Source organism: Plecotus auritus (assembly GCF_963455305.1).
Source record: "Plecotus auritus genome assembly, chromosome: 9".
Lineage (NCBI taxonomy): Eukaryota > Metazoa > Chordata > Mammalia > Chiroptera > Vespertilionidae > Plecotus > Plecotus auritus.
This window is the reverse complement of record NC_137783.1, coordinates 33898675-33911583: the sequence shown is the minus strand read 5'-3', so window position 1 is coordinate 33911583 and position 12909 is coordinate 33898675.

The window sequence follows — 12909 nt, the reverse complement described above, 5'->3', positions numbered from 1 at the left end:
AATATATGAGTATCTTGATTGCAGCAAGCCATGGAATTCCTCTAACCCAGCCATACAAACTTCCCATATTAAACAGGTAGGATTGACACAAAGAAATGTGTGTTCTCCCAATTCTTTGTGAGTAGATGTCTATTGCATTTCTGTATTTGTGATAGAGAAATGGGAAAAATTAATACTTATTTCAGTTTTTAATTACAAAGATACAATGAATTTAGCAAATTGAAGTATAACCAACCTTAGTAAATATCACATATAACAATTAAACCAATAGTTGGCCTCCCTTTAGGGAAAAAAATAGAAATTATTGAGAACTATGATAATATGGTGATTATCATATAGAAAAAAAGCCCAGTCCTATCATATATTTAATTATCTAAATAAAGAAAGAAACATATAAATTTATGAGACTTCTCCTAAAATTTCTATGCGATGTGCAATCTTTCATCTATAAATCACAGCATAAAAAATGTGCTCAAGAAATTTCTATTTTTGTTTGTTTCTCATGTGGAGGTAATTTTTGGGCTCTGTCACTTGGAAGACAGAGATAAAACATGTAAAATTGATTTATGAAAGCTATTTTTAATATCCTTTATTTATTGATTGTCTTTAAAGAGTGAGAGAGGAAGGGAGAGAAACATTGATTTATTGTTCCACTTATTTATTATTCCACTTATTTATGCATTCATTGGTTCCACTTACTTATGCATTCATTGGTTAGTTCTTGTATGTGCCCTGACTGACCGAGATTGAACCCGCAACCTTGAAATATCAGGACAACACTCTAATCAGCTGAGCTACCTGACCAGGATGATTTATGAAGGTTATTTTTCTTTGCCTTTTTTTGTTATAGATACAGAAGGAGTGATTGAGCATTTACTCTTCACTTTAAACATGTACCTAAACTAGTTTATTTGGTAGAAACACATTAAATTAATAATCTTGAATGTAGAGGTCATTTGGATGGATTTGGCCAGAGCTACCCAGTACTACCTCTCCTTTGCTCATTCAAGAGGAACAGGGCATCTGGGTTATAGTACGATCGTGGGACTGACTGAAGATGAACCAGCATCTATGCAAAGCTTAAAACTGCACAGGTGCCAAGTTGCAAAAGATAAAAAGAATCACAATAATGGTCAAATTAGGTTGGTCACGGCAGGTGAAGAGGCAATTTTCAAAGCTAAAAGTGTAAATAGGTGAGGATCAAAAGGCAGATAATTCAGCCGAAACCGGTTTGGCTCAGTGGATAGAGCGTCGGCCTGGGGACTGAAGGGTCCCAGGTTCGATTCCGGTCAAGGGCATGTACCTTGGTTGCGGGCACATCCCCAGTAGGGGGTGTGCAGGAGGCAGCTGATCGATGTTTCTCTCTCATCGATGTTTCTAACTCTCTATCCCTCTCCCTTCCTCTCTGTAAAAAATCAATAAAATATATTTAAAAAAAAAAAAAAAAAAGGCAGATAATTCAGGAATCTGCTATAATCCTGAGTAAAACCAGAACTGTTTAAGCTGTTAAGAATGGACATCACCCAAGGAGATCGGGAGTACGGTGCAAGGCAGACCCAGAAATAAATGTGCAAATTAAAAACCCTCACATATAGGCTGATAAAGGATTTGGGACAAGTTGTCAAATTTGAGCAGATCTCAAAGCATCCTCTGAAAAGCAAGATGTACACCCAAGGTTCTCTCTGCTACTGTAGCAGATATGTACATTTTGCTTATTGGCTCATTACCAAATTGCTGGATTAAAAATGGATTTATCTTTCGATAAACTTATTTTCTCTTAAGTCTCTGTCAGAGTGGTTCAAATGCTTTACTTGACTTAAAAAATAAGCTTACAACATAAAATTCTCTTTAGGACTCACATTTTTTGGAAAAGTTATCTTTGACTCATTGTATATTTTAAATTTAAGACTGCTCAATCCCTAAGCCTTAAACATAATAGCATGACTTTTTCTTTTGTGTTTTCCAAGAAAAAAAATCCTTAATATCATCTAAAAGAAAATCTCATACGCAGGTGGATATTTGCTTTACAATTTCCATGCCAAACTCCAAAGGTTAAAATCTTAAGAACTATTCTCCACATACGGAAATGAACAAGAGATTAAGCAAAGCTGATTTAGAAGGTGATTGTGTCTAGGAAGTTATAAACATCCTACTTCTGAGTTGGAATTACAAAATAATACCATTGGAAGGAGCCTTGAATGTCTAAGAACTAGAAAGATGAAGTACTTAACCCACGATTACCCTGCTATTGTTAGTATTAGCAACTGGATGTCAGATTCCTGATGTTCTAAATGCTACTCTGCTTTTCTTCTCTTCTTTATATTAGAGTTCAGTGAGGTGCCTAAGAACATGAATTGCAACTTCTGATGAACATGGTTCAGATTCTATTTTTGTATCTCATGAACCACATGGGTATGTTACATAAACTTTCTGAAATCAATCTATTTGTAAAATAGGGATAATATTAGTGTCTGATTTATTATACATGGGATGTGCTTGGTAAGTATCTGGCCCATGTTATATAATTAATAACAGTTAGTGATTGCTTAATACAGCATGTTACATCATTATAAGAAATATCAGGGTATGACAATATTATTGTCCTCACACAAGCTGAGTATACATGCTTGGGACTATATTCTTCTTAATGGTAGTGCAATTTGGATACAATGCTCACATTATATCTTAGAGTCAGTGCTACATATTCAATTGGAAAAGTCAGAAACTCTGACTTGATCTTATCCCTCAAATCGCAGTGGCTTAAGATTGTATATTCTTCTCACGCAAAAATCCATAATCAGCAGGTGAGCTCTTACTCATGAAGTTATCAAAGATTTAAGCTCCTTCAACCTGCTGTCTATAGTATCCCCTAGCGCCATGTAGACCTCCATTTGAGTATAATAAAGTCTAATGAAGGCAACTGAGTAATCATAAAGAATTTTAAGTGTCTGAATGACAATTTGAATGCAATAGTTTGGTTTCATTTCCATTGCCAGAACACAGTCCCATGGCTCCTTAAAAATGCAGGGGAGGCTTGGAAATATACTTTAGTTGTCTACTCAGGAGGTAAAGGGCTTTAGGAAGCAGGTTAAGATTGTCTCAATCACAGGAAATATTCAGAGTGTAAACACTGGGAGGGTCCATGGGAGAGGAATGCATAGATGGGGGCTTGGAGACAACAAAATGCTTATCTTTCTTGTAAAAGAAAATATCAAAAACAAAGTTGTGATGAGGTTACTTTTATTGTTAGCTAAAGTTTGTAAAACTCCTCTGTAGGCCAATATTGATAGTTACTGATATGTAATGATGTTATAAACCTCAGACGCCTTGTGGCAAGAAACTGTGGGAGTAACAGAATCCATGAAAAGCAGGGAACAGATAAGAGCAAAACAATTTAAAAAAATAGATGTTGCATCATTTTAACATTTGACTTCAGTGGTTTTGTGCTTCCTTATACAGTTGGGAAGTAAAAATACATATAAAACAATTAGAACATATTAAATTCATCCTAATTCTTCTGCTTATTAAAAATCTTGATTTGTAGGTCCATGGAAGCTAAGATGGATAATATAGCACTTTCAGCAAATGCTATTTATGTTAAACTAACTATTTTTAAAAATGGAGATTTTAAAATAATAAAGTAGTACTTATGATGTTTCACATATCTTTTATTTATGAAATGTGGGGTTTGGGGTGCAGATTGTTCTCATGGGTTCTTGTCCAACAAAGTTGAAGAATAAATTCATGGACTAACAGATTTATTTAATAAAAATGTAGACATTTATTAGAAGCATATACAAACTCCATCTGGGTGGGGGTATCCCCAAAGGGAACCCCCTGGGGAGGGTCCCCCAAATGGAAAAGGCCTGCTCTCTCTCTCTCTCTAATGGGAAAAAGTCTAAATGATCTGACTCTACTGAGTTTATAGAAACTGTAACTCTTTGTCTGAACATGACCTTTTCTAATTGGTCCCTTTCCTGAATTTGGGACTCCCATGCTTTCCTCATTGGTCACTCTGCTACACAGTATTAGATTCAAAGCTCAAAGCCCACATGATGCCCCTTCTTTCTCTTCGCTTATCTTGCAACATTCCTCTATCCTCTGTGAAAATATGTCTCCTTCTTCCTGATATCCTGTGACTTTTCTTTATCTTCTGTGATTGTGTTTTCCTCTCCCATTATCCTGTGGCATTTCTCTAGCCTCTGTACAAGGAAGATGAGCATTTTGTTGTCTCCAAGCCCCCATCTATGCATTCCTCTCCCATGGACCCTCTCTCAGTTGTCCTGGCCGGAGATGTTTTATTACCCCTTATGACTCAGCTGCTCAGGTCAGGACTGCTATTAATTGCTCAAGCCAGAGATACCTCTGTCCTTGGTTTATGGCTATTTCAATTGCTAAGGCCAGAAATGCCTCCATCCTAGCTGGATCCTTCCCCACCCCCTTCCTGTCTGCCTAATTAAGCTAGCTAGCTAACTCTTATCATTAAATGTTTTGCATCACCATTTATCTCCTCTGTGCCCTCTTCCACCTCCACCCACCATCACCACAGTGTTGTCCAGGTCCATGAGTTCTCCTTTTTTATTCTAAGAAGTTTCACATATTTTTGGATGAAGATATTAGCACCTGACAACTCTTAAATTTTATGTCACAGATTCAGCCACACTTCCAAAAAAATTGTCTGCGTTTCCAAGTCTAATTTCCCAAAGTTTGGAAAAAGGACTGATTGGTCCAATTCAGGCCTAGAACTTGGATTAATACAATATTTTTTACTAGACTATGGAGTTCATAATGTTGGGACAGAGATAGCTGGCCTACAAAGTGAGCAAGGAAAGGGGAGAGATTTGGAACAGGTTTCTATAGAGGAAAACATAGAAGGGGGTGGGAATGATAGCCACAATTGTGCTTTTAGTATCTGGCTCTTGCTGAGGCACAGCTTCTTTATTCTCCTCAGGTTATCAGAGATATAACAGCTTCCTTATAATTAACACTAGTGTCCTGGGGCATGGATTCCTGCACATTGAAAGGAAATTAATTAGAAGAAATATTTTAATATTGCTATTCACCCTTTCTCTATAATAGAAGTGTCAACCAAATTCACAATTGACAATGACAAATCAAAACACACACATGCAATTAGCGCCAGCTAGAGCTATATAAGAGGCATGTGCAAGTAAACTTAGCCTAATATATACATATATATATATATATATATATATATATATATATATACACATACATATATATATAGAATAAACTTGCTTAATTAGGCCTGCTTTCTGATTTAGCTAAACTTTTTCCAGCCTAGTGAAGCACCCCAACTTCTCTTTCAGGTAATTGCCAGCAACACAGCAGTAAATATCAACACAAAGCAGATTATTATTGTACTAGTAGGTCAGGCAGGGAGAACAAAGGGTGAAATATTTAACTGTAGCAGTGTTTGACTATATTCTGTGCAGTGAGAAAACCTGAAGTCATTTTCAAGGTCCACAATTTCTTACTTCTTTTCATTCAGGTCAAGTTTCTAAGCTTTCTAAATCTCCATTTTCCAGCTAATGAAAAGAAAATAGGATTCCACTGAGTCTCCTATCTACCTACTCCAGGACTTCTGTAAGGATCAAATGAGATGAGGCACATGAAAACACTTCACAGACATTTGGTTAAAGTGTAAAATGTTTGCACCTGGCTATAAAGCAAGTAGTGTTCCGGGCTGAAGAAACTCCAAGGAGGCTAGTCATTGCTAGGGAGAGGAAGCCAGGCATTGCTATGTGACATTACCTGGCACCCACAGCCACCATTTCTAGGCTGGGCTGGGTTGGGGGCCGCATTTTGCGCCATGGGGTCTCAGCAGCATTGGCTGCGATTTGGTGGGCTATTGCTCCGGCGGCGGGGCGGCGGGGGGTGGGGGGGGTGGCAAGACCTGTGTTGCTTTGTGGGCGCCAGGTCCGTGATGCTGTTTCTCTGTAAATGGCCAGTGTGCGTCATGGCAGTTCCTGTGTTGAGCATGTGCCCCCTTGTGGTCAGTGTGCATCATAGCTACCAGTTGGACAGACGGACACTTAGCCCTTTATATATATAGATATTTTTGCCTAAGCAGTTCAAAATGCATGCATGCCATTTGAAAACAAAAGATTATTTTAATATAGTTCCTATTGTATGTTTACCAACCTGTAGAATTCATTGTAATTATCTGCAGGATGGATATATCCCTTGTTTTGTACTTGGACAATATGCCCTAATTAGATCACATCCTCTATGTCTTCTATCCATTGAGGGAAATGAGTCTATATTAATCTGACTGAAAGAATTGCTAGTGTGGGAAGACCTTGGGCATTTTGCCTAGCTATTTGCCACTGAGATAAAATGATGATTTTCTCTTAAACCTTCAGAAGAGCATGTCTTATTTTGCTGAGAACAATTGGCACCATTGAAAATAAATATATCTAGTTGGAAACAATATGTTCTAACTATGTTTGGAAACCAATATGTTTTATAAAATACTGCTACAAGTATATTGTGGCTGTAAATCTAGAGGGAGCAGCTCTCTGACACTGTATCTATATAGAATGAAGTTTTTTTTATAAGATTTGCCCTTTTTACAGCTCAGCAAATATAAATTTCTTTTTTTTCCTGCAGAATAAACCATTTCCGCAGAATATCAGGATTAATGAGTGTGTTTTTATGAGCTCCAACATGAAGTTAGACTTGTCCATGTAAAACAAAAAAGTGACAAAATTAGCCTACTTTCCGTATAAGGTGCTATAATATGAAATCACATGTTTTAAAACTACATATCTAATATGCTATCAGTATGTTTTATTAATGATGTGGGCACCTTTTACATGGGTAAACTAAAGTAAAACCTCTTGATAATGCATTAATTGTTAGCCCACTCATATCTCAGGTGAGAAAACAAATGAACACACTATAAAAATTGTATTATAGTTTTTAAAATAAAAAGTAGGCCTTTTGACTGAAATTTATGATTTTTAATAATGGAAGACTTTAATAAAGCAAATGGCTAAATTAAATAAACACATAGAGTTGCTGGAAAGTTTTAAAGTCTATCTTTACTGTAGTTAGGTGAGAGAAAATGAACATGTTTTCTCATAGATTCTCCCACAGAGTACCTTTCTTAAAGATGAATTAAAAGAAGCTTTCCCCAAAACCCAAACTTCAATCTAAATGCCTTTAAGTTAAAAAATGAGATATTGATTGTCAGTTTGTCAAATTCTACATTCTGAAAAGAGTATTTTATCTGGCATCAGGAAACTAGGGCACTAGTAATAAAATAATAGAAGACTAGCATTTTAGGAAATGTTTAAAAAATACTCTAGGTTTATAAAGATAGTAAATTTTTTTTTCTTTCTTTGCTCTCTCTAGCATACATGTAACTATCCTAAAACTGCAATTGGTAAGTGACTTTTGGGCAGCAGCCCATGCTTTTCAGACTCCTTTCCAGCTAAGAGGACCTCTATGTTTCTTTCACATCCTGTCTGTTATATTTCTTGGTAAGCTGAGCTATATTAAAGAGGTGATTTATAAGTTTGTTTCGGGTACTTTAATATTTCCACTTCTTGTATGTCATTTGAGAAATTTATTTAGCATATACCTATAGTTATATTAAAATTGTAATTTTAAAATTAAGATAAAATATTCCCCTCTGAATCAGGCTGAATTTTACTTTCTTTTTCTATTCAAGAAGTAATCCTGGTATCTTTTGATGATCCAAGCAGGTTTTCACATAAAATTTGAAGGTTCAAATGAAATGGATTGTGGATTTCTTAGCTGTTTCTCCCTGTAAAAAATGGTTGATAGTTTGAGAAACTGTATGTTCACTGCATCAAATGATGATGAATGTTCTGAGTAATAACACTTCTAGGTTGCTCCCTGAAGAGTCCATGTTTATATCTTCTTTGCGCTACTCTTGATATTTTGAATCTGTTGCTGTCAGAAAAAAACACCCCAAAAGCATGCTCAGAGACATTTTTAGTCTCTATTGTAAATCGTGTTGCATTAATATGGTACACGCAGAGACAAGTGGTGTGTGGAGGGAATAGTCCTCAGGTCTTCAGAAAGAGGAGAAAGGAAAATGACTGGCGACTGGCAGGGATGCAGCACATTGATATGATTAATATGATTGTGTTTGCCGTCCACATAGCATTTTGCACAAATAACGCACGGGGAGAAAGGCATTGCTGCTTTAATTTTGAATTGGTAATATTACTTATTGCTTGTTGGCATTGAGAAAAAGCAATGAAATAAAAATGGGAGGAACTATAAGCAAACAAGACTGTCCATAATATACTCTAGTGTTAAGACTGTAAAACGATGGTTAAGTGACATAATATTTTCTTAGTGCAAGAGTCCTGGTATATATTACTATGCTATACTCACTTGAGTAGATATTTCTCCATATTAATAATTGCTTTTTTACTCTAGCTGAGCCAAATTCTTTAGGGAAGGATTGGAAATAAAACCATTTGAGGTGTGAGAATATGGAGATCAAAATAGTAACTAAACACTTTATATAATTAAATATACATAAATACTGAAGCTGAATAGAAGAAATGATAATAATTCAAAACAAGAGGGATAAAATAAGCCAAACTATTCAAGAGACAAAATCCCCACAACTCTTTAATGAGTCAGAAATTTTTTGACATTACAATGAATTGCCATTACATACATTATTATTCTTATTCAAACAAGTTTTATATCAAAACAATTTTTTTCCATATGTATCTCTTTACAAAATAATATATATAAATGCCATACTGGCAGAATCAGTCAATTCATGCATTTAACTATAATTAGAAATCAATTACATTTTCTAATTCTTACTAATCACAGGTCTCATAAACTAAGCATAAGTGTAATCTGCTCTTATAAAGAGACAATTCAATTAAAATCGGTTACAGTTATTGCAAGTATCATGTTTTCTGAAATATAGCATCATTTCATTTTGGAAATCATGGGCAAAGCAAGCAAGCAAGATAAAACATACAAAATAACACAGATAAAAAGAGCTGGGTGAATTATTTGTTTTGCTTAAATAATACAAGTTTCATGATAGTAAAAAATTTCTTGTCCACTATTAAATGCATATCACATCGATTGTGTGTGTCCCTCAGAAGGTGCTTAAAATATGTTATAAAATTATTTTCTTATTTTGTTATTTAATTTCAATTAACTTTTACGAGATATTTAGAATAGATATAGAATTTCCAGTTGACATTTTTTTCTTCCAGAAATTTGAATACATAACAAAAGGCTTTTAGCTATTATTATTATTTATTTGAGAAATCAACTCAGTATTTTTGTTGCTCATTTTTAAAGTAATTTGATTTTGCTTTAGATTTAATTAATGTTTTCTATTTTTGTTTGATATTTATTCATTTATTTGATATGTATAAGTATATTTTTAAAAATTTATCTTGCTGTTTTCCATATTCTGTAATCTGGTAGTTTTCATTAGTTTTTGAACATGAAACCATGTCTTTTAATTTTGCTCCTCTTCCATTTGATCTAACTCCTTTTGGGACTATAATTTCATGTATTAGGAGTTAGCAAGCATTTTTGTATAAAATATGAAGCAATAAGTAATTTAGACATTTCAGGACTCATAAGGTCTCTATCACATATTCTTTTAAAACTCTAAAAAATGTTAAAAGCTTTCTTACCTCGAGGGCTGTACAAATACAGGCCACATGCCTTAATTATTTCTAGGATTTTTTTGTCTTCCTGGTTTCTGAAAATTCTTGTGTTTTTAATGACTTTTATTTTTGTTTGAATGCCAGACATTGTTTATAAAAATGTAGAGATGATATAAAAAACCTCTTAATGAAATGGGTATACATGGAATGCGCCTCAACATAATAAAGGTCATATGTGACAAACACATAACTGAACTAATGCTCAATGATGAAAGTCTGAAAGCTTTTCCTGTAAGATCAGAGGCAAGATAAGAATGTCCACTCTCACCACTTTTATTGAATATAGTATTGGGAGTCCTGGCCTGATCAATTAGATGAACATAAATTGACAAACAAACAAACAAACAAACACCATACACATCCAAATCAGAAAGGAAGATAAAATTGTTATTATTTGCAGGTAATATGATATTATATATAGAAACCCTAAAGACTCCTTACACACAAAAAATGCTGTTAAAACTAATAAATGAATTCAGTAAAGTTGTAGGATAAAAATTTGATATACAGAAATCTGTTGCATTTCTGTACACTAATAACAAACTATCTGGGATAAAAAAATAAGAAAACAATTATACTTACAATTGCATCAAAAAATAATAAAATAACTAGGAATAACTTTAAGCAAGGAGGTGAAAGACCTGAAGACTGGAAACTATAGGACATTGATGAAAGAAAGAAATTGAAGAAGACACAAATAAATATAAAGATATTCTGTGATCATGGATTGGAAGAATTAATCTTAAAATTTATATACCACTCAAAGCAATCTAAAAATTCAATAGAATACCTATCAAAATTCTAATGACACTTTTCATAGAAAATAGAACAAACAATCTTAAAAATTTTATGGGACCATAAGAGACCCCGAATAGCCAAAGCAATCATTGGCTTTTAATATTCCAATATTTATAACTCTATCTTCTTTCTATATTTAATATCATAAAATCAGTTCTCCTCTAAAGAAATTACTTGTGTGGGGCTCCTGATAGTAGTAGTTATTAATATCTCATCCAGATATTAATCTCTACCTATAATTACCTCCATTTTGTTATAGTGTTTTAAATTGTTTTAAAAGCATAACAGAGAATTAAATAACAAGAAAATTTAATTTAAATAATGAGTTATTTAACTGACTTTATTTAAATGACTAATGAGGAAGGAAATCAAAGTTGGCATTTATGTGAATATAACACTAATGGAAGAAAATAATTGGAATGATCAAAGCAAATAATTAGCCAAAGGTGTAAAGGATTCTAAATTTTCTGGAATATTGCCTATTTTGCATTCAATCTGTTTCATTTGTATAACTTGTGAAGCTATATGCTGACAAAATTGCTTATGCAAGGAAATTATTTATCATTAAAAAAGTAAATTGGTAAAATTTGAAATTGCAATGAAAATTCTTTTGATCAAACTAGTTCTTCAATCTGCTATGGCTAGATGAATTTGGCTCATGTTCTGAGAGTTGAGGAAAAGTCATACAAAAAAAAATAAAAGCATTAATTAAATCGATGTTAATATAAACAGAAAGAGAGTGTGAGTCTAGAGAACCTTAGAAGTTTTACTGGCATCCTGTAATGAAGTAGAATTCCAGCTGGTATCTTTTTTTATCCAGCTGTGACTAATTATCATTCTTTATTATATTAAAATATTGAATGCAGATTCATTTTCAATGACACTAAAGGTCTAACTTAGCTATTAAAATCCAAATAATGACACCTACAACTGTCTAACAATCACGATATTCTCACAATGAAGGAGTAAAAGAGGTAATGGTACACACAAGGTAATGAGTCACATATTCTCTTGTTCCTCCTAGATGGTTTCAGGCACAATACTTTTGTGAGAAATCTAGAGAAACAACATCAAATTCACCTTCAAATACACACACACACACACACACATACACACACACACACGGCAAGATCTTGACTTTTAAATTTTAATGCTTATCTCTCTTAATAGGATGCTGATGCCTTTAAAAGCAGTATTTATGTATCAATTGTTTATTGCAAGTATGAAGGAAAGTACATATGTGCATGCATGTGTGTGTGTGTTTGGGTGGACTTCAGGGTTGGAGGTTTTATGGAGGAGACTAAGACTTATTTAGAAATTTAGATATCATTTTTTTCATCTCTATATATAAAAGGCTAATATGCTAAGTGTTTGTCCGACCAGTTGCTATGACGTGCACAGACCATCAGGGGGCAGACGTTCAACACAGGAGCTGCTGTGATGCACACAGGCCATTTACAAAGAAACAGCACTGCAGACCTGGTGCCCACAAAGCAACACTCGGCTTCCCCCAAGTGGGACACAGGCCCCACTACCACCCCGGAGCAACAGCCCACCAAATCGCAGCCAACGCTGCCAAGACCCCATGGTGCAAAATGAAGCCCACAGCCCAGCCCAGCCCGGAAATGGTGGCTGTGGGCACCGGGTAGTGACATTACGTAGCAACACCCAGCTTCCTCTCCCTAGCGACTAGCCTCCTTGCAGTTTCTTCAGACCAGGAACACGGCTTGCTTTATAGCCAGGTGCAAACATTTTACACTTTAACCAAATGTCTGTGAAACATTTTCCCGTGCCTCATCTCATTTGATCCTAACAGAAATCCTGGAGTAGGTAGATAGAAGACTCGGTGGAATCCTATTTTCTTTTCATTAACTGGAAAATGGAGATTTAGAAAGCTTAGAGACTTGACCTGAATGAAAAGAAGTAAGAAATTGTGGACCTTGAAAATGACTTCAGGTTTTCTCACTGTGCAGAATACAGTCAAACACTGCTGCAGTTAAATATTTTACCCTTTGTTCTCCCTGTGTGATTTACAATAATAATCTGCTTTGTGTTGATATTTACTGCTGTGCTGCTGACAATTACCAGAAAGAGAAGTTGGGGTGCTTCACTAGGCTGGAAAAAGTTTAGCTAAATCAGAAAGCAGGCCTAATTAAGCAAGTTTATTCTGTATAATAGAGGCCCGGTGCACAAAATTTTGTGCACTGGGGGTGGGGGGTCCCTCGGCCCGACCTGCACCCTATCACAGTCCAGGAGCCCCACGATCAATCGCACCAAAGAGGTAGGCCCTGCCCACCTGGCAGGGGATCCGTGATGGATCACCCCCACAAATGGAGGCCTAGGCTACCCGCCACAGCGCCACCAGCTGGGTAGCCTGGGCCTCCCTCTTTGGGGCAAT